The sequence below is a fragment of the Microtus pennsylvanicus genome, chromosome 11 (genome assembly GCF_037038515.1).
Source record: "Microtus pennsylvanicus isolate mMicPen1 chromosome 11, mMicPen1.hap1, whole genome shotgun sequence".
NCBI classification, from domain to species: domain Eukaryota; kingdom Metazoa; phylum Chordata; class Mammalia; order Rodentia; family Cricetidae; genus Microtus; species Microtus pennsylvanicus.
The window spans coordinates 101,662,607-101,685,786 of NC_134589.1; positions in this window are offsets into that span (position 1 = coordinate 101,662,607).

The window sequence follows — 23,180 nt, forward strand, 5'->3', positions numbered from 1 at the left end:
GATCTTTTCCCATTCTTTAGGCTGTTGTTTTGTCTTGTTGACTGTGTCCTTTGCTTTATGGAAGCTTTTCAGTTTCAGGCAGTGTCTACATTTTGATATCCAGTTATGCCAGCACCACTTGTTAAATATGTTTTCTTTTTTTCATTTGATATTTTGTGCTTCTTTGTCAAAAATTAGGTGTTTGAAGATGTGTAGATTGATATCCAGGTCTTCTATTTAGTTCCATTGATCCTCCTGTCTGTTCTTATGCCAATACCAGACTGTTTTCAGTACTGTAGTTCTGTATTAGAGTTTGAAGTCAGGGATTGTGATGCCTTCAGAAGTTCTTTTATTGTACAGGATTGTTTTGGCTATCCTGAGATTTTTGCTTTTTCATATGAAGTTGAGTACCATTCTTTCAAGGTCTGTGAAGAATTTTGCTGGGATTTTGATGGGCATTTACATTGAATCTGTAGATTGCTTTCGGTAAGATTGCCATTATTACAATGTTAATTCTGCCTACCCAAGAGCATAAGAGATCTTTCCACTTTCTGATGTCTTCTTTAATTTCTTTCTTCAAAGATTTAAAGTTCTTGTCATACAAGTGTTCCATTTGTTTGGTTAGAGTTACTCCAAGATATTTTATGATATTTGTGGGTATTTTGAAGGGTGTTGATTCTCTGATTTCTTCCCCAGCCCTTTTATCATCTGTGTATAAGAGAACTAATGATTTTTTTAAGTTAATCTTGTATCCTGCTACATTACTGAAAGTGTTTTATGTGTTGTAAAAGTTCTTGGTAGAATTTTGGGGATTGCTTATCTAAACTATCATATCATCAGCAAACAATGAAAGTTTGACTTCTTCTTTTCCTATTTATATCCCTTTGATCTCCTTTTGATGTCTTATTGCTCTAGCAAGGACCTCAAGAGCTATATTGAATAGATATGGAGAGAGTGGACAACCTTGTCTTGTCTTGCTCCTGATTTCAGTGGAATTGCTGGGAGTTTCTTTCCATTTAGTTTGATATTGGCTGTTGGCTTGTTGCTTATTGTCTTTATTATGTTTAGGTATATTTTTTGTATCCCTGCACTCTCCAAGACCTTTATTATGAAGGGATGTTGTATTTTGTCAAAAGCTTTTTTGGCATCTAATGAGATGATCATGTGGTTTTTATTTTTTAGCTTGTTTATATGGTGGATTACATTGACATATTTTTGTACGTTGAACCATCCCTGCATCTCTGGGATGAAGCTGACTTGATCATGGTGGATGATGGTTCTGATGTGTTCTTGGATTTGATTTGCCAGTATTTTATTTAGTATTTTTGAATCAATGTTCATGAGTGAGACTGGTCTGCAATCCTTTCTTAGTAATATCTTTCTGTGATTTAGGTATCAAGGTAATTGTAGCCTCATAAGAGTTTGTCAATATTCCTTCTGTTTCTATTATGTGAAATAATTTGAGGAGTACTGGTATTAGTTCTTTATTTTTATGGTTTCTGGTGGTTGGCTATTCTCTTTTTTTTAATTAATTAATTTATTTATTAAAAATTTCTGCCACCTCCCAGCCACAGCCTCCCATTTCCCTCACCTCCCCCAATCAAGTCCCCCTCCCTCGTCAGCCCGAAGAGCAATCAGGGTTCCCTGCCCAGTGGGAAGTCCAAGGACCACCCACATCCATCCAGGTCTAGTAAGGTGAGCATCCAAACTGAATAGGCTCCCACAAAGCCAGTACGTGCAGTAGGATCAAAAACCCATTGCCATTGTTCTTGACTTCTCAGTAGTCCTCATTGTCTTCTATGTTCAGCGAGTCTGGTTTTATCCCAGGCTTTTTCAGACCCAGGCCAGCTGGCCTTGGTGAGTTCCCAATAGAACATCTCCATTGTCTCAGTGTGTGGGTGCACCCCTCGCAGTCCTGAGTTTCTTGCTCTTGCTCTCTCTCCTTTCTGCTCCTGATTTGGACCTTAAGATATCTGTCCAGTGCTCCAATGTGGGTCTCTCTCTCTGTATCCTTTCATCGCCTGCTGAAGGTTAATATTCATGAGGATGCCTATATGTTTTTCTTTGGGTTCACCTTCTTATTTAGCTTCTCTAGGATCATGAATTATAGGCTCAATGTCCTTTATTTATGGCTAGAAACCAAATATGAGTGAGTACATCCCATGTTCCTCTTTTTGGGTCTGGCTTACCTCACTCAGGATAGTGTTTTCTATTTCCGTCCATTTGTATGCAAAATTCAAGAAGTCATTGCTTTTTTACTGCTGAGTAGTACTCTAATACGTATATATTCCATACTTTCTTCATCCATTCTTCCATTGAAGGGCATCTAGGTTGTTTCCAGGTTCTGGCTATTACAAACAATGCTGCTATGAACATAGTAGAGCATATACTTTTGTTGTATGATAGGGCATCTCTTGGGTATATTCCCAAGAGTGTTATTGCTGGGTCCAGGGATAGGTTGATCCCGAATTTCCTGAGAAACTGCCACACTGCTTTCCAAAGTTATTGCACAAGTTTGCATTCCCACCAGCAATGGGTGAGTGTACCCCTTTCTCCACAACCTCTCCAGCAAAGGCTATCATTGGTGTTTTTTATTTTAGCCATTCTGACAGGTATAAGATGGTATCTTAAAGTTGTCTTGATTTGCATTTCCCTGATCTCTAAGGAAGTTGAGCATGACCTTCAATGTCTTTTGGCCATTTGTACTTCTTCTGTTGAGAATTCTCTGTTCAGCTCAGTGCCCCATTTTTAATTGTGGTCTAGTTTCTTGAGTTCTTTATATATTTTGGAGATCAGACCTTTGTCAGTTGCGGGGTTGGTGATGATGTTCTCCCAGTCAGTGGGTTGCCTTTTTGTCTTAGTGACAGTGTCCTTTGCTTTACAGAAGCTTCTCAGTCTCACGAGGTCCCATTTATTCAATGAGGTCTTTAATGTCTGTGCTGCTGGGGTTATACTAGGAAGTGGTCTCCTGTGCCCATGTGTTGTAGAATACTTCCCACTTTCTCTTCTATCAGGTTCAGTGTATTTGGACTGATATTGAGGTCCTTAATCCATTTGGACTTGAGTTTTGTGCATGGTGATAGATATGGATCTATTTTCCTTCTTCTACAGATTGACATCCAGTTTTGCCAGCACAATTTGTTGAAGATGCTCTCTTTTATTCCATTGTATACTTTTAGCTCCTTTATCGAAAATCAGGTGTTCATAGGTTTGTGGGTTAATGTCAGGGTCTTCTTTTCGATTCCATTGTCGACTTCTCTGTTTTTATGCCAATACCAAGCTGTTTCCAATACTGTAGCTCTGTAATAGAGTTTGAAGCCAGGGATGGTAATGCCTCCAGACAATCCTTTATTGTATAAGATTGTTTTGGCTATCCTGGGTTTTTTGTTTTTCTATATAAAGTTGATTATTGTCTTCTCCAGGTCTGTGAAGAATTTTGATGGGATTTTGATGGGGATTGCATTGAATCTATAGATTGCTTTTGGTAGAATTGCCATTTTTACTATGTTGATCCTCCCAATCCAAGAGCAAGGGAGATCCTTCCATTTTCTGGTGTCCTCTTTAATTTCTTTCTTCAAAGACTTAAAGTTCATGTCAAATAGATCTTTCACTTCCTTGGTCAGAGTTACTCCAAGATATTTTATGCTATTTGTGGCTATCGTGAAAGGTGATGCTTCTCTGATTTCCCTCTCTGCTTCCTTATCCTTAGTGTATAGGAAAACAACTGATTTTTTGGAGTTGATCTTGTATCCTGCTACATTACTAAAGGTGTTTATCAGCTGTAGGAGTTCTTTGGTAGAGTTTTTGGGGTCGCTTATGTATACTATCATATCATCTGCAAATAAAGAAAGCTTAACTTCTTCCTTTCCAATACGAATCCCCTTGATCCCCTTATATTGTCTTATTGCTATTGCTAGAACTTCAAGCACTATATTGAAGAGGTATGGCGAAAGTGGACATCCTTTGTCATGTTCCTGATTTTAGTCGGATGGCTTTGAGTTTTTCTCCGTTTAATTTAATGTTAGCTGTCTGCTTGCTGTAAATAGCTTTTATTATATTTAGGTATGACCCTTGTATCCCTAATCTCTCCAAGACCTTTATCATAAAGGGGTGTTGAATTTTGTCGAATGCTTTTTCAGCATCTAATGAAATGATCATATGGTTTTTTTCTTTCAGTTTATTTATATGGTGGATTACATTGATAGATTTGCGTATGTTGAATCAGCCCTGCATCTCTGGGATGAATCCTACTTGATCATAATGGATAATTTTTCTAATGTGTTCTTGGATTTGGTTTGCCAGTATTTTATTGAGAATTTTTGCATCAATATTCATGAGTGAGATAGGCCTGTAATTCTCTTTCTTGGTTGAGTCTTTGTGTGGTTTTGGTATCAGGGTAACTGTAGCTTCATAAAAGGAATTTGGCAATGACTCTTTTGTTTATATATTGTGAAATACATTAAGGAGTATAGGTATTAGCTCTTCTTGGAAGTTCTGGTAGAATTCTGCATTGAAACAATCTGGTCCTGGGCATTTATTTATTTATTTATTTATTTATTTATTTATTAAAGATTTCTGCCTCCTCCCAGCCACCGCCTCCCATTTCTCTCCCTCTCCCCGATCAAGTCTCCCTCCCTTGTTAGCCCGAAGAACAATCAGGGTTCTCTGCCCTGTGGGAAGTCCAAGGACTACCCACCTCCACCAGGTGTAGTAAGGTGAGCATCCAAACTGCCTAGGCTCCCACAAAGCCAGTACGTGCAGTAGGATCAAAAACCCATTGCCATTGTTCTTGACTTCTCAGTAGTCTTCATTGTCTTCTATGTTCAGCGAGTCCGGTTTTATCCCAGGCTTTTTCAGACCCAGGCCAGCTGGCCTTGGTGAGTTCCCAATAGAACATCTCCATTGTCTCAGTGTGTGGGTGCACCCCTCCTGGACCTGAGTTCCTTGCTTGGAAGGGAGATTTTTGATAACAGTTTCTAGTTCTTTGCGACTAACAGGTCTATTTAGGTTGTTCATCCGGTCTTGGTTTAGCTTTGGTATATGGTACTTATCTAAAAAAATGTCCATTTCTTTTGCATTTTCCAGTTTTGTGGCACACAGTCTTTTGTAGTAAGATCTAATGATTCTCTGAATTTCCTCTGTGTTTTTGGTTATGTCCCCCTTTTCATTTCTGATCTTATTTATTTGTGTGTTCTCTCTCTGTCACTTAATTAGTTTGGATAGGGGTTTGTCAATCTTCTTGATTTTCTCCAAGAACCAACTTTTTGTTTCATTGATTCTTTGGACTGTTTTCTGTGTTTCTATTTTGTTGATTTCTGCCCTCTGCTTGATATTTCCAGTCTTCTACTCCTCCTGGGCAGGTCTGCTTCTTTTTTTTCTAGAGCTTTGAGGTGTGCTGTTAAGTCCCCAATGTATGCTTTTTCCGTTTTCTTTAAGTGGGCACTTAGTGCTATGAACTTTCCTCTTAGCACTGCTTTCATCATGTCCCATAGGTTTGAGTATGTTGTCTCTTTATTTTCATTAAATTCAAGGAAGACTTTAATTTCTTTCTTAATTTCTTCCTTGACCCAGGTGTGGTTCAGTAGTTGACTGTTCAGTTTCCATGAGTTTGTCGGATTTCTGGGGGTGGCATTGTTGTTGCCTTCTAACTTTAGTCCATGATGATCTGATAAGACACAGGTGGACACTGATATTTTTTGTATCTGTGGAGCTTTCCTTTGTTTCCAAGTATGTGGTCAGTTTTCGAGAAGGTTCCATGAGCTGCAGAGAAGAAGGTATATTCTTTCCTATTTGGGTGAAGTGTTCTATAGATATCTGTAAAGTCCATTTGCTTCATTACCTCCAATAATTCTCTTAATTCTCTATTAGGTTTCTGTCTGATTGACCTGTCCATTGGAGAGAGAGGTGTGTTGAAGTCTCCTACTACTATTGTGTGTGGTTTGATGTCTGCCTTGAGTTCTAGTAATATTTCTTTTACATAAGTGGGTGCTTTTATATTAGGGGTATAGATATTCAGGATTGAGACGTCATCCCGATGAATTGTTCCTGTTATGAGTATAAAGTGACCATCTCGATCTCTTCTGATTGATTTTAGTTTGAAGTCAGTTTTGTTAGAAATTAGTATGGCCACACCTGCTTTTTTCTTAGGACCATTTGCTTGAAACACCTTTTCCCAACCCTTTACTCTGAGTAGGTGCCTGTCTTTGTGGTTGAGATGTGTTTCTTGCAAACAGCAGAATGTTGGATCCTGTTTTCGTATCCAATCTCTTAGTCTGTGCCTTTTTATAGGTGAGTTGAGACCATTGACATTAAGTGATATTAATGACCAGTAGGTGTTTACTTCAGTTATTCTTATTGTTTTTGGTAGTAGAGTTTGTGTGTCTCCCTTCTTTGAGTTGTGCTGGTGAAGGGTTGCTAGATGCCTGAGTTATTGTAGGCAGTGTTGGCAATGTTGGATTCCTTGGGTTGTGATTTTTCTCCTATTAGTTTCTGTAGGGCTGGATTTGTTGTTACGTATTGTTTAAATTTGTTCTTATTCTGGAATGTCTTGTTTTCTCCATTGATAGTGAACAATAGCTTGACTGGGTATAGTAGTTTGGGTTTGCATCCATGGTCTCTTAGTTTCCAAAGTACCTCTATCCAGGACCTTCTGCCTTTCACGGTTTCCATAGAGACGTCAGGTGTAAGTCTGATCGGTTTACCTTTATAAGTTACTTGGCCTTTTTCCTTTGCAGCTCTTAATATTCTTTCTTTAACCTGCATATTTTGTGTTTTGATTATTATATGGTGAGGGGATGTTTTTCTTTGATCCAGTCTGTTTGGTGCTCTGTATGCTTCTTAAATATTCAAAGGAATATCTTTTTTTATGTTGGGAAAGTTTTCTTCCATAATTTTGTTAAAAATATTTTCTGGGCCTTTGAGCTGTGACTCTTCTCCTTCTTCTATTCCTATTATTCTTCTTAATAATAAGAATAATAAGAGTTTGGTCTTTTTATTGTGCCCCATATTTCTTGAATGTTTTGTGATGAGAATTTGTTGGCTTTGCTGTTTTCTTTGATCAGTGCGCTTATTTTCTCTATAGTGTCCTCCGAATCTGAGATTCTTTCTTCTATCTCTTTATTCTATTGATTATGCTTGTTTCTGTAGACTCTGCTCGTTGACCTAGATTTTCCATATCCAGCTGGTCCTCAGTTTGTGTTTTCTTCCTTGTTTACATTTAAGTTTTCAATTCTTGAAATGTTTCCATTACCTGTTTGATCATTTTTTCTTGGTTTCCCAGGGTATCATGTACGTATTTACTCATTTCTTCAAACTTTTTGTTATACTTCTCATCCATTTCTATAAGGGAGTTTTTTAAATGTTGTTTAAGGGACTCTATTGCTTTCATAAAGTCAATTTTTTCCACTTCTTCTGTGTTAGGGTGTTCAAGTCCTTCTGTTGTAAGATCATTGGGTTCTGGTGTTTTCATGTTGTTTTTCAGATTGTTGGGTGAATTCTTGCCTTGGTGCCTGCCCATCTCCTCCTATCTATGCTATCTAATGGGTCTTTTAAAACCGGATCAGGGGCTGGAGACATGGCTCAGCCGTTAAAAAAAAAGGCTAGGCTCACAACCATAAATATAAAACCGGATCAGGTTTCCCTGCTGGCCAGGGGCTCCGCTTACAAAATGCCCTCACTCCATTTCCTGGTTCCTGCCGCGGGACAAGATCCCTCTCACCACTCAGAAGGGTCTTCAGGAACAGGACCAGGCTCCTGGTTCACCAGGGACCTCAACAACAAAAGGCCTACCTCTTTGATTTAATTGTAGTGGGGTGATCTGCTCTTGGTATTGCGCACCGGTCCATGCTGCTTGCCTGGTAATAGTTCTTCTTTGAAAGTCTTGTAGAATTCTAAGCTGAAACCATCTGGTCCTGGGCTTTCTTTGGTTGTGAGACTTTTTATGACTGTTTCTATTTCTTTAGTAGTTATAGGTCTGTTTAATTTATTTATCTGGTCTTGATTTAATTTTGGTAAGTGATATTTATCCAAAAAGCTGTTCATTTTCTTTAAATTTTCCAGTTTTGTAGAGTACAGGTTTTCAAAATATGAACTGATGATTCTTCTTATTTCCTCCTTGTCTGTTGTTATATCCCTCTTTAAATATCTGCTTTTGTTAACTTAGATAGTCTCTCTCTCTGCCTTTTGGTTAGTTTGGATAAAGTTTTGTCTATTTTGTTGATATTTTCAAAGAACCAACTCTTTGTCTTATTGATTCTTCTTCACTTGTTTCTTAGGTTCATTTGATTGGTATATTTTTTCTAACCCTTTACTCTGAGATGATGTCTGTCTTTGAGGTTGAGATATGTTTCTTGTATGCAGAAGAAGGATGGATTCTGTTTTCGTATCCAATCTGTTAGCCTGTGTCTTTTTATAGGTGAGTTGAGTCCATTTATATTAATGGATATTAATGACCAGTGATTGCTATCTCCTGTCAATTTAATTTTCATTGTTGGTGATGTTAATTTGTGTGTTTTCCCTTCTTTGGGATTTCCTGCTATGAGACCATCAATTGTCTGTGTTTTGTTGGTATAGCCAACTTCTTTGGGTTGGAGTTTTCCTGCTAGTATTTTGTGTAGGGCTGGGTTTGTGGCTAGGTATTGGTGAAATGTAGATTTGTTATGGGATATCTTGTTTTGTCCTTTTATGGTGATTGAAAGTTTTGCTGGGTATAGTAGTCTGGGCTGTCATCCATGATCTTTTAATGTCTGCTTGATCACAACCTTCTGGCTTTCTTTGTCTCCACTGGGAAGTCAGGTGTAATTCTGATAGATCAACCTTTATATGTTACTTGGTATTTTTCCTTTGCAGCTCTTAATATTCTTTCTTTAAATCGTATGTTTAGTGTTTTGATTATTATGTGGTGAGAGGACTATTTTTTGGATCCAGTCTATTTGGTGTTCTGTAAGCTTCTTGTATCTTCATAGGCATATCTTTCTTTAGGTTGAGAAAGTTTTCTTCTATGGTTTTGTTAAATATATTTTCTGTGCTTTTGTGTTGAACTTCTTCTTCTTCTTCTATACCTATTGTTCTTAAATTTGGACTTTTCATGGTGTTCCATATTTCCTGGATATTTTGGGTTAAGCTTTTGTTAGATTTACTGTTTTCTTTAACTGATGACTCTGTTTCCTCTATTGTATCTTCAGTGCTTGAGATTCTCTCTTTCATCTTTTGTATTTTGCTGTTCATGCTTGTGTTTGTAGTTCCTGATTATTTCCTCATGATTTCTGTTTCTATAATTTTCTCAGCTTGTGTTTTCTTTATTGTCTCTATTTCAGGTTTTAAGTACTGAATAGTTTCTTTCATATGTTTGATTTCTTTTTTTTATTTTCTTTAAGTGATTTGCTGATTTCTTCCATTTTTTTTGTCTTTTCCTCCATTTCTTTAAGGGAATTTCTCATTTCCTTTTTAAGGGTTTTAAACATTCTCTTGAAATTGTTTTTTTTTAGGTCATTTTCTTCTTGTTCATCCATATTTGGTTGTTAAGGTCTTGTTGTTGTAGGGTCTTTAGGTTTTACTGGTGTTGTGTTGCTCTTTGTGGTGTTGCATGTATTCTTACCTTTTCTATTCATTTTTTCCTCTAATAGGTGTGGCTGGGGCTGTCTGAGATTCTGTTGAATAATCTTCTATGTGGGAGTGAATCCAAAGCTCAGATAGCGTTTCTCATGGTACATTTAGTGTCACAGTTCTAGTTACCTTATTGGTTACTTGGTATCCCTGGAGATAATTTAGCACTTTTGTGCCTTGCTTTGCTCACTTGCAGTTTGATGTCTCAGGCCTACTTTAACCTAGGTTGCCAGATTTGTCCTTTTCTGCAAAACCTGGTCTGGATCCTCTCCTGCAGAAGATGCTGAGCTGGAGTTGGACCTGGAAAAGTTTCTGGCTCCAGTCTACTGCCTCGGATGTCCCAGGCTTGGGCATGCCTGGAATTGTAGAGGACCTGCTTACTCCCTCAGAGGTCCCAGACTCAAGCTCAGACCCGCAGAGGTTCCAGATTCCTGCCTATTCCCTTTGATGTCCCAGACCAATTCCCAGACCCAAAGAGGTCCTGGCTCAGGTCTATTCCCTCTGAGGTCCCAGACTCATGCCTGGCTCCCTGAGATCTCTGGTTCCTGCCTATTCCCTCGGAGGTCCCAGGTTCACTCCCATGGCAAGCTTTTAAACTTTTCTTTCATTGCCTGCCACTAATTAGCCATCTTCATTGGGAACAGGATGATACCTGATTATAGCAGAGAATTCGAATATGCAACATGTTGTAGAGGCTCAATGAATCTCTGCTGAAAGAATAAACAAATATGTATAGATAAATGTATGCAGAAGTGGATCAGTACATGAATGGATGAATACATGAATTGGTGGATGAACTACAGGATATAATTAGAAATACTTCGTCTAGAACAGAGTAGTATTTTTAGGTGATAGACAAAAAGTTCCACCTCTAACCAAGAAGCTATTCATAACTGCTATCTTCTGAGAAGGGAAAAATCAATTTTCCCTTGTGGAGTGTCAACTATATTCCAGGGCAGATCTCATACCCAGGAATAGTTGGCAAACACAAAATGAACTCCTTGGTCTTGTTTCTGTTTTGTTTTTGTTTTGTTTTGTTATTTTTGACAACTTGGTTGATTTTTTTTACTTAATTTGTCTGCTTAGATTTGATGTATGTGTGTGTGTGTGTGTGTGTGTGTGTGTGTGTGTGTGTGTGTGCTCACAGAGAAATAAAAAGAGAAAGAATGTGAAATTGCTTGGTAGGAGGTATAGAGAATCCAGGAAAAGTTGGAAAGGTAAAGAATATGATTAACATATATTAGAATGAAATAAAGATTCAATAAAAACTTTTAAAATGCAGGGTATAGTCTTAATGATCACTGTCATATTCTTACATACAAAAGATCCCAAAGGAAGAAAATACTTGAACAGAACAGTGTGTGATATCCACAAGTATATTCATGATGCACTCGGCAGAGCACTTGGTGCAAATCATCTACTAGTCTAAAAGACACATTCAGTCTTTGCCCTGTGGCATTTGGAATCTATTGAGATAGACAGGTAACAAGGCATTAAAAAGTATGTGATTAGGAATTGTGACAAATAGTACTCATAAGATAGTCAGAATACAGTTACAACTTTTCAAAAGCCCAGGATGGGTAACCAACTGAGGGTTCTTTGAAGGAGATAAGCTGAGTCTGGGGAAGGGTGGAAACTACCATGCAGCTAACAGATGGGATAAAGAATATTCCTGTAGAGAAAAGTCAAAGGCTGGGAATGAAATACAGGAAAGGCATGTTCTGTGCAGGGTCCCTAGCTGGGGCTGTCAGAGCACAGTGAGTGGAAGGCAAACCTTGGAGCTGGCTAGAGAATAGTGAGTAGTGATGTGGGAGGTCCTTCTGTATGTGTTGTGGTTATTGGTTGATGAATAAAACTCTTTGGACCAATGGCTTAGCAAAGTCAAGTCAGTTGGTAAATCAGAACAGAGATATATAGAGAAATAGGCAAAGTCAAAGAAATGCCTTGTGGCTGCCTAAAGAGAAAGACACCACTTCTGGAACCTTACCGGTATGCTACACCTCATGGTAATATAATAGAAATGGGTTAACTTTAGATGTAAGTGTTAGTTAATAAGAAACCTGAGCTAATAGGCCAAGCAGTGTTTAACAAAACTTCTGTGTATTATTCCAGTCTGGGCAGCCAGGAAATTAATGAGCAGTCTCCATTTACAAAATGAGTATGCCAATGTGGGGCAACTATGTCCACATAAAACCTGAGAGACCTTGCAAAGGGATTCTAGACACAAAAGAACAGACTTAAGCATGGCTTCTTAGTAACGGTATTTTCTCAGGTGGGCTCTGTTTACAAGCAGAGCCATGATTCCTTTAAGAGAAGGCTTCCTGACTCAGCATTAGCAGCAAAAACTGTGCAGCTTCTTTCAGAGACAGCTCCCTGGTTCATGCTGACAGCACAAACTCTGGCTCTTTGGGGAGTTCCTGCACTTAAACAGGGTTTGTGAGCTGTGTTGCTACTAGTAGTTTAATAGTGACATAGACCCGCTGTGTCCCTGAAGCTGGAGCAGTGAGCATGCCTCCTCTGTGTTGGATGGACTGGACAGACCAAACAGATAGGGCCATGGAGTTGGTACTATCCATGCCCACTTAGCATTTTAAGAAATGCTCCTGGTCAGAAAGTGATTACAGATATGAAATAAAGACAGATTCAGGCAAAAATAAACCTCTGGATGGGTCACAGTGTGCTTTTAAATGTATGTAGGCTTGGGAGAGAGAGGATAAAAGAGTATAAACAGTTAGAAAAAGAAGTACATGAGCTCGCTCTCTTTTCCACCTTCCTCTCGGAGAGGCAGCTTCGCTTCACTTCTCTGCTTCCCCCCTTCTCTGTCTCTTTCTCCCTCTTCTCTGTCTCTTCTCTCTCTCTCTCTCTCTCTCTCTCTCTCTCTCTCTCTCTCTCTCTCTCTCTCTCTCTCTCTCTCTTCTCTCCCTCTCTCTCTGTCCCCCCTTCACCCTTCCTCCTCCATAACCCCCTGAATAAACATTCAACCTCACCCTGCAAAAAAAGAAAAAAAAAGAAAAAGCAGTACAGACAGTCATTGATTAAGGGAGCAAAGATAATAAAATAATACTAAAAAGTACTAGTGTAAAAAATAACCTCCATAAAGATAAAAATACACAGAGAGTCTGAATTATATATATTATTGTGTTTTCTTTGAATTTTTAACTACAGAGAGACATTTGATTTTGGGGGTTGCTATGTTAAATCAATATAAAGTATCTTGACTTCAAAATTTGAGTCTAAAAATATGTTACTTTGGAAAACAGGTTCTGCTTTTGTTTCCACCAGAAATGAGAGTCTGTGGATTCCTTCCAGGCTAATGTGGTTTTATGGAACAAGACCCCCTGAAAGGTCTCCAAAAACCCTAAAAATACTTTACCTAACAAAAAACTATACCCAAATTCCCAAAATGATTGTTTATAAATGTTTGTTTTTATTTAAAGAAGGATATGATATAGAAATGAATACTTTACATTGGTACAGGTCTATTGATACAAGTTTAAGGTTGATTTGTAAAACTGTATATATGTATTTCTTCTCTTGTTTAAGGCATTATGTTTGGGCAGCTCATTTTAAAATGTAATGTATAATTAAAATTACAGATTAATTGATAGTCATTTATATTAATCAAACTTTTAGTCATTAGTTAGGCTTTCTAGATATATAGAGATATATTTCAGTAAATAGACAATCTTCAACATGTCAAAGACCTACGGAATATAGCATTTAAAATGTTTTTAAAACTTAGACTTTTCTTGACAGTGAGACATGTCTGCTTCTGGCAGCACCAATTACTTTAGAGTTCATGGGCATTGAAGAAACTCATTGTGCAATTTGCCTTCAATGTGACAAGGTTAGCCATTTGGGCAAGAAACTACTCTCGCCTGGACTGCTTAATGGTATGTTGTATGAACTGGACATGCAGGACCCACAGAAAAATGACTGCTAAACTTTCTAAAATATGGGATTGTCCTTCAGGATTCACAGAGGAATCTGCCAGACATTCTGCAGGACACAGAAGAAAGCAACTAATGAACTTTGCCACTATAAGGCAGAACAGGTATTCAGTTTTCCTGCTTCATGGAAAAGTCTTCTGGATACTATGGACCTGTAGGCTGAAGATGGATGCCCCAACATTACAGAAGAACTTTGAGTGACTGTTCAGACAGCAAGATGTCTTTGTCAATTCTAGAACTTTGAAAGTTGCTTACAATGCACTCCCTGTTTACTTAGGTAACATTATATCCTTCTGGGATCTTTGATGGAATTGAAGGCTAAATACTTATAGTAATAGTTTTTCTTAGTAATGATAAAAGATAAATTGTGTGACACTTTAGACTCACAAAAATATTGTAACTGTAATTCTTGCTTGACACCTGTTTTGTTATATGTAATTTTACTATGTTAAAGTTAAAGCATTCTTTTTTATTTAGACAGAAAAGGGGAGATTATGTGAGATATCCTTCTTAATATGGATTGCATTTATTGCATGTATTGATTATACATTGATTGATGTATAATGTTGTTTGGGTTAATGTTTTAGCAGAGTAAAGTCAGGTGTGAAATCAGAACAGAGATATATAGAGAGAGTAGGCAGAAAAGAGAACCCTTGTAGCTGCCGAAGGAGAAAGATGCCACAGCTGGAACCATACCAGTAGACCACAGCCTAATGGTGAGAATAATAGAAATGGGCTAATTTAAGATGTAAGAATTAGTTAATAAGAAGCCTGAGATAATAGGCCAAACAATATTATAATTAATATAGTTTCTGTGTGACTATTCTGGTCTGGGAAGCCAGGAAACAAATGTGCTGTCTCCAGTTATAGAGTAGACAAAGTATCTTGTGACATTGACATGAGATAGCTGATGTCATGCAAGGGCTGTGGGACATTGCAAACATTTGGATCTTACTTGGACTTTCTGTTACAGAATAAAATGGTTTAAGTTAATAAAGCATCTTATTATTACTTGAGTCTGTACATTCCCTGGTACTTCTTTTGCTAGTATGTATTGTTTGGTCATGCATACATATTTAAGTTAATAAAGCATCTTATTATTACTTGAGTCTGTAGGTTCCCTGGGTGCTTCTTTTGCTAGTATGTATTGGTTGGTCATGCATACACATTCTCTGGTTGTTGTATTGAGCTGGCTTATGACATGGTAAGCCTGGGCTTCCTTGAGGAATGGCTTTTGGACTCCATGAAAAAACACTACAACTGGAAGTTGAAGGTCTTTTAAGGACCAGCACTGGGTCTTACAAGGCTGCCTCATTACATTGATAAAAATAAATCACAGGGCCAGTCTTTTTGATGAGAGGAGTTTTGGTGTTTAATTCACCTCCAAATTGTTCTTACACAGTAGAAGCCATTTAAGTTTTAATAAGGCATGGAGATTAACATAATGATATTTAAGTTTTTAAAATATTTATAATCTGTAATGGGGAGAATGGAGTGCAGGGGCAAGCATTGCATTAAGGAAACAATACTGCATAGCAGACAGAGCCCACTTACTTTTCCGTGTTCTTTCTAAGTCCATCTACCTCTGCTACTGAGGGTCAGTGTCATCTGGATCCTGCCTCTTGGATCTTCTAGTGTGAAATCAAACTGCCCAGAAGGTTTTCAAGCTTTCAGTGCCCAAACACCACAGGTCAGAGGGGCAGCTATGTCCCTTGGACCAGCCGCTAGTGTTACCCACCTCTACTGTATGTGGACAGCCATTGCTAAGCTTTCTAGCTCCTATCAGTGTAAACCAATCTAATACATTCCCTGTGTGTATGTATATAGTATATATTAGTATATGTTTATCATATTAATACATGTTATTGTACATGTTACTATAGTAATACAATGTATCTGTTCTATAGAGAACTCTGCTTAACACAGAAAGGAACTGCACTTTTCCTGACTAAACAAATATCCCAAAGTCAGTATTCAGAGTCCTCTAAGGGAGTTTTATCACAGTGAATGTGGCCTTTAACATCAACTGCATTCAGATTTGAGTCTTAGTTTTGCTATTTAACAGTTAGTTTCCTGACTTTATCTGTAAAGTAGATCTCTAGTTCTGGTGGGGAGTTAAATAATTCACAGGAAGCAATATAATACCTAGGGATACAGCGAATACCATTGTCTTCCCTTCCCTTGTGTAGCTAAGTCCCCTTCCTTACAACCCAAATGTGAGAGTCCATTGGGATATAAAAGAGAGACTCTTCAGGCAGAACGCACCACTTACAGGCCATTTGGCTAAAGTGACCACAGTCAAGCGATTCTTTTCCTTGAGCTTTCCGGCACGTGTGAGGTCTCTAGACAGCACGAAGACCCACATACAGCACTGGCCATGTTCACAGAAACACTGCGCCAGTAGAAGCCAGAAATAATCCCATTAGTCACATCCCAAGTGTTCAGCAGAAACAAAAAGAAATCAAAATTAATTTCAGTGCTCACGGTGACAGCAGCAATTAAGGTGACAAGATTATGGAAATTGTTTCCATCACCCTAGATCTAAAGGAAGAAAATAGTCAGCAATATGGAAGGACTAAGAAGCCAAGTGTTTGACTGCCGCATGATGAAGCCCACTGTTTGCCACGTGTGAGTCACAGCCCCCAGGGAATTAGAAAGAGGTGTGGTTACACACAATAATAGTGTGTTCTATACCAACTGTACACTAAAAATTGTTAAGTAATTTTTCATAGTCCTCAAGTCAGCCATTCATGAAGGATTGCTGGTCCATCTGTGACCTAAAGAGCTGACATCTGCCCTAATGGGAAACATCAGGACCAAAGTCTGAGTCAACACCTTCACCTGAGACCCTGTGAAGATACCGTTGTCATTCCCGAAGACACTCCCGGCTCCCTCTCTGCCAGTGGCTACTGCTAAGGTTCCTTCCTGTGGTTGGAATGTCTCAGGATTTGTTCTTTCTTGTTGTTTTCTCTTCCTTCTTAAGCTTTGTGACACTGTAGGTGATTGTGTGTGATCTCTACAGTGATCATCTGAAAAAGACACAAGACAAGAAAGGATCATCCAGAAGTCTCAGGAAAGGAAAATTGTATCTTGTTGTGCAGAATAACAAAACAATCATTAAAGTCAAGTATGCTTGACATTAGGAGTCCAAGCAGCACCAAGAATCCTTTCTTCAGGTCTGTCATTTGGTCCCCTCTCCTAGGAATGAAGCAGTTCTGCGCACCTTCTATTTTTATTGATCACCTCCACGGAGACCTGGGATAATGGAGGAAGTGAGATCTGGAGAGAACTTGCTTTTATCAAGATGGCAGTAAATGGCTTTCTGAGCTAATGTTACCGGTCAGTACAATTCTGAGCAAGGTTTCCGCAGCAAGGAAGTAGAAACAGTGGCCAAAACCTCTGTGTACATGACTGAGGGCAAATAAAAGTCCAACAGGGGTGGTCATTACAACAATACCAATGATTGGCACACCCACAAGCAGGACACAAAGGGCACCACAGCCTAAAGTGCATACTTCCCAACCACATCAGGATTTCTGGACAGTTAATCATGGTGGGACTTAGAATCACTTGGGGATTCGCTGGAAGGGGTTGATAGGTAAGAAGACTTGCCCTGGAGGGAAAACCCCACTCCGTGGAGTAGTGCTGGAATCCTAAATACCTGCAGAGAGGAAATTGAGCTGTGCACAGGCATCTGCCTTTCTCACTGCTTCTTCTCTGTGGCTGCAGTGCGACCGAGTGCCTCTGTGCTGGAGTGTAGCCCTTTGAATTGAGCTGAGCACGGGCATCCACCTCTCCCTCTGCTTCTTCCCTGTGGCTGCAGTGCGACCGAGTGCCTCTGTGGCGGAACTCTGCTCCTTGCGCTGCTTTGGTAAGGCATTTTGTTACAGCAACCAGTGAAGTAATGAACCGGGCACTGTTTTCCAAGAATCTTGGGAAGTATCTAGAAAAATCACGGATATTATGTACTGGATTTATTTATTTGGGAAATTATATTTCATTCAAAAAGTCAAGTGACCCCTTGGGTGAGGCAAGTATGACAGTCCAAATGCCACACAGAGTGCCTCACCAAAACCCTTTCCAGAGAACCTTGACCATGCAGATTTGGGAAAGAGTGATTTTGATTATCTGTTCCAGAGGCATACGACTTATTTTATATCCTCACACCAAATGGCATCTCCAGGTGCTTTCTCGTTGGCTGGCTGTAGAATAGTCTAAATGGTTGATATGTCTCTAGGAGCTTAGGTACTAAAGGCTTTGAACAAGAAGGGTATAAAAGACAAATTGATTCCTAAAGGATTGGCTAAACAGTAGATCAAGTAAGAAATATGTATATCCTTGAATATTCAAGCCATTGCACCTTAAAACTAGAGGATGATCTGCTCATCCGTCGTCTTCCCATTCCCTACCCACACTTTCATTCAGAGTGCTCTGCACACCTTCCAAGTGCCAGCTACTGTTGAAGATGTTTGGAGATAATGAACATTAACAACAGACAAAGTTTGTCTGGTTTTTGTAGTTTATATTTCAATAGCTGTGTAGGGGGTGATGGTAGAAACAACGGAGAAAATCAAAAGATGAACATACAACAGAGTGTAAAATGAAAAGAAAGACTTCCTGAAGAAGGATGGTTGAAATGTGATCCCAGGGAGAAAGGATTTGGTAGAATTAGACAAATGGATAAGCAAAGAGGTGAGAATTCAAGACCCTTATGTTGTATGTATAAGCAGAAAGAAAAAGAGGTATGGGAAGCAGGAGAAGATGAACTGGGAACTGGGATAAGTATGTAAAATGAGAAAAAATCATTTAAAAAAATATAAATTGATTAATTTAAAAAATAAAAAAATTAAATCAAAATAAATAAAAACTCATGAGTCAGACAGGACAGTTATGTAACTTTCTCTGAGAATAAAATACCATAAATGCAAAAAAAAAATCAGGATCCTAGCAGAAGTTTACTGGTCAGAACACATTGCCCAACTCCATCTGCCTGGAGTTCAGTGATGCCCTCTGTTTTGGCAGATGGTTCTCACAGGATAGAGGCTTTGAAGGATAAGAGTCCCATAGAGCTTTTGTTATATACACTGAGCCCCCAGTGTGTACTGACTATGCATGACACGATGCTAGTGAGAATCCAACACGTCACTCGGAAACCCTGGGGGTAGCTGGGTGGCCAAGGTGCATCTGGAGACAAGAGTTACTAGCAGGAGGCTTCCAGCCCTTGCCTGATCAGACCCAATTCAAGCCTTGCACAGGCAGCAAGTGCACACTCAGGTTGGTGTTGAAACTGGGGTAATTGTGTGTTCTGCTTAACAGAGTCCAGATTAGGAAAGTGCTCTTTCCCAAAGCACTTTGTTCCAGAACATTTCAATTGCTGTTTATCATTTTTTCTAATTGCAAATGTAATGGCTGCTTAATATGGTAGTCCCCACCTTAAAGAAATCCTCGGTAAAAAAAAATAATTATTTTTGTTTCCAACTCTTTCATGGTAAACACAAGTACACTTTGTGTCCCCCCCATATTTTCTTAATCTTTTTGTGTCTCCATTTCTGTCTCTTACACACACACACACACGGGGGGAGCACACACTAAATCTTTGTTTCTTTTCCTGAAATATGAAGATAAAATCCTCTACCTGTAACCCTTTCAGGAATACATAATGGATGCCTAATAAATTACACTACATCTACTATAGCTCCACTTTGATTGTGTTTAGCTTTTCCACTTGACATTCTGTAATGAACATTTTCCATGTGTCATTAACTACTCTTCAAAAACATGACTGTTAATGGCTGCATAATATGCCGCCACTTACTGAAGCATGGCTTAGTTAATGGTCTGTCCTCACTGAGCTGTGAAGTGCTTTCTAATGTTTTGTAGTTAAGAGTAATCCTAAGCACTTAAGTTTTTTTTTCTAAGTTTTTCTTTATTTCTCTGGGTCATTCTTCCCAAGCCAAATGCAGGGACAAAGAAGATAGACGTTTAAGGTTCCTGTACCTGTTGCCAAGTTCCTTTCCTGAGTGCTGGGAGAGTACAACCTTTTGATAGTGCCATCATCGGCAGACATTACCAAGCATTTAAACCACCACAGACCACATTAACAGAGGTGAGACTGAAAAAAGCCATCAAGTCAGAGGGCTGATGGCTCAGCAGGCAACAGAGCTTGTTGCCAAAGGCCTGAAGACCAGAGTTCAAGCCCCAGGACCCATGTGATGGAGGAAGAGAACTACTTTCACAGGTTATACTTATCATGGTAAGTGTGAGTGAGCATGTTTGAGCACACACATACACACACATAATGTGTGTGTGTTTGGGGTGTGTACAAAGTGCATTCAATCCTTTAAGAGAACAGACTCAGAAATGTTGATGGCATTTTTTAAAATCCACTGCTTATATGCTAAGTACCCTTCATAGGAGTATAGGTGAGATGGCTTTTCTGGTTTTTAATATTAGCCCGTATCTTCAAATACCTTCCACTCCTCTGGTCTCCATTGCTAAATCCCAATCATCCTGAAGGGGACTGATAATTGTGGCAGTTGCACAGAAATGATTGCTACCTGCAGAGGCAATCACTTCCATCTCCTGCAGCACTGATGAGCAATTCATTATCAAGGATGTAATTGCTGTAACCCTGGGACGAAAGGGATTTCACACACGATTTCCAGGATTCTGCTCGTTTGACCCCTGTTGGCTGGAAATTAGCTTTCATGAACAGGAATCTGGAATCAGGCTGGGGCAAGGGTAAGTACATGTTGGATAGTGCAAAGGAAATATTTGTATAACCTACCTTGAACTTGTGACATTACCTTTAAGGGAAAACTGTGTCCAGAAATGGAGCAGTATCCTCTTGGAATTACGGCAATTTTGGCAGCAAGTACACAGCTGGATTCAGTAACAATGAGGAGAAAGCTGAGGGTATACCATAGAGGTTCGTTGTGTGTTCTGCCTGTGCAAGATCCTGACTTCAATCCCCAGCTCCCCCTTCTCAGTAATAAAATGCAGAAGGTGCTATATAGAAACACTGTATTAGGAGTGATGCTGGGGAGGCATGTTTCAGAGGTAGACAGAGCTCCGAACCCAACAGTCAAACTGCCTAGACCAAAGTCTGGCTCTGTTCCAACCCAAAGCAGGTAAATATGTATAAGGTGTTCATATCCTGAGTCTTCCTCCCTAGGAAGAAAATTAATCCTAGTCCCTGTCTCACATGATCAGACGATTGTCTTCATTCATAAATTCTCAAATATAGGACCCATAGAAAGCAAGGAATATCATTATTAAAATGTCTTAAAATTGCTTTCATTTTCTGAATTTAAATATTCCCTTTGTCATGCTTTGATATAAACTGTCCCTCGTGAACTCATGCAGTGAGGACTAGATTGCCAGCTGACGGGCTTTGGTAAAGTCATTGGCTCTTCGAGGCTAGAACCTAATCAATGGCTTGATCCCTGGACTCGGTATGATGGGATTATTTGGAGGTGGTAGGTGCTGATGAAGTGCAGGTCGCTGGGACCCATACCTCCTCTGACCCCTCCTTACAATCGCCCTTTTTCTGCTTCCTGTCCATCACCTGCCCTGAGGCGACCAGCTGCTCTCCTCCGTATTCTCAGCACCATGATGCTCTGCCTACAACCGACTGTGAATCAACGGAGCAAGGGATGGGGGCTGAAGCCTTTAACCCTGAGAGCCATGGTCAAGACCCCCTTCCTTAGATCTTAAGCTTTCTTGGATACTCGGTCACAACAGTAAAAAACTGGTTCACACGTCCACTGCCTGAATTTTAGTTTTTTACTTCCCCCTGTTTAAAGAGAGCACTGTAAGATTGGGTAACATGGATTATAAGTACCAGTGACATGTGCTGCTTCCATTCTGCCAACCCCTACTTATGATCAGTGCCATTTCAATGCTACCCATGACACGGCTGTAGCCAAGGTTCAGATCCTCTTTGTCCGCTAACTACTTTTATGATTCAGAGAAAATGACTCTCTAAGTCTCATTTTCCTGGAAATGAGGATAATAATAGTTCCCTTTTCATTTCACTACAATGCCTGGCACATAGTGAGTGATCCAATAAGGCTGGCTTTTCTTATTATTTATTAATAAAATCTGAGACTCATTCAGATAAGTAATCCTCCTAAAATCATAAAAGCAATAAATTAAATGTATGAGATCTGAGTATATATCAGCCTGACCAAAAATGCAGTAATATTCTATTCTGTCATGTTGACAAACTAGCTGTTAGTAAATCATTCTCAGAAGGCCACCAAAGGCTAGTGAGGAGCAGAGTCTCCTCCTCGGTCAGAGCAGCCAGCACTCCAGTGCTGTGTTGGAAATGGCGAAAGAACAGGTAATAGTGACTTCCTCACAGATATTCTGAGCATTAGAAATAATTTTTAAACATATTTTTTATTAAGCAGTAGCTATTTTGGATTCTGTAATTTAAAACTAAAGAAATGATGGGTGATTTAATAGTCTGTAAGGCTTTACTACAGAAATAAAATTATTAGAAAGAATACATATTAAAGGGGGATTTAATACACAGCCTGGTCTGGGTGGCCTAACAATAGTGGACTCATGCTAGAGGTCAGAAGAGACTGACTTCCAACAACTGTGAAGACATGCGGCAGGGGCAGCAACAGGAGGGGGGATGAACTTGCCATCAGGCAAGCAAGCAAAAACAAAAAACAAAAACAACAACAACAACAAAGCAAAGCCTCTCCTTTCCCATGTCCTCTAACCTGGAAGATTCTGGAAACACTTCGGTTGGGTCTTAGAACTTCAAGTAATGTGAACAAGAAAATTCCTTGCAGCATTATTCCTCAGCTTGCATTTAGTCGATGCAGGTCCAGTCACTGTGACAACCAAGACTGACCATGCACTCTGCATAATTGTTGTTGAGAAATGTCCAGAGATTTTATCCTGAAGAAAACTGCATGTGACTTGCTGTAAAATGTGTTAGAACTACATCTGCTTTTGTTAGTTTGGAGATTTTCTTTCTGTCTTTTAGTTGGTTTGGATAAGGATTTGTCTATCTTGATTTTCTCAACTCTTTGTTTCATTGATTCTTTGTATTGTTCTCTTTGTTTCTATTTTATTTATTTAAACCCTCAGTTCGATTATTTCCTGCCATCTGCTCCTCTTGGGTGTGATTTACCTCTTTTATTCTAGAGATCTTAGTGTGCTGCTACATCGCTATTATGAGTTCTCCAGCCTCTTTATGACTGCTCTTGGTGCTGTGCACTTTCCTTTCAGCACGGTTTCCATCGTGTCCCATAAGTTTGGGTACTGTGTTTTCATCTTTATGGAATTCTAGGAAGTCTTTCATTTCTTTCTTTAATTCTGCCTTGACACAGCAGTATTTAGTATAGAGTTGTTCAGTTTCCATGAGTTTGTAGGCTTTCTGTTGTTTCTGTCATTGCTGAAACACAGTTTTAATCCCCAGTGGTCTGATAGGATGCAGGGAGTTATTTCAATTTTCTTGTATCTGTTGAGACTTCCTTTGTGATTGAGAACATGGTTAACTTTGGAGAATGTCCCGTGAGGTGCTGAGGAGAAGGCATATTCTTTTGTGTTTGCCTGAAATGTTCTGTAGATGTCTATTATGTCCATTTGGCTTATAATGTCCATTAGCCCCATTATTTCTCTGTTTAG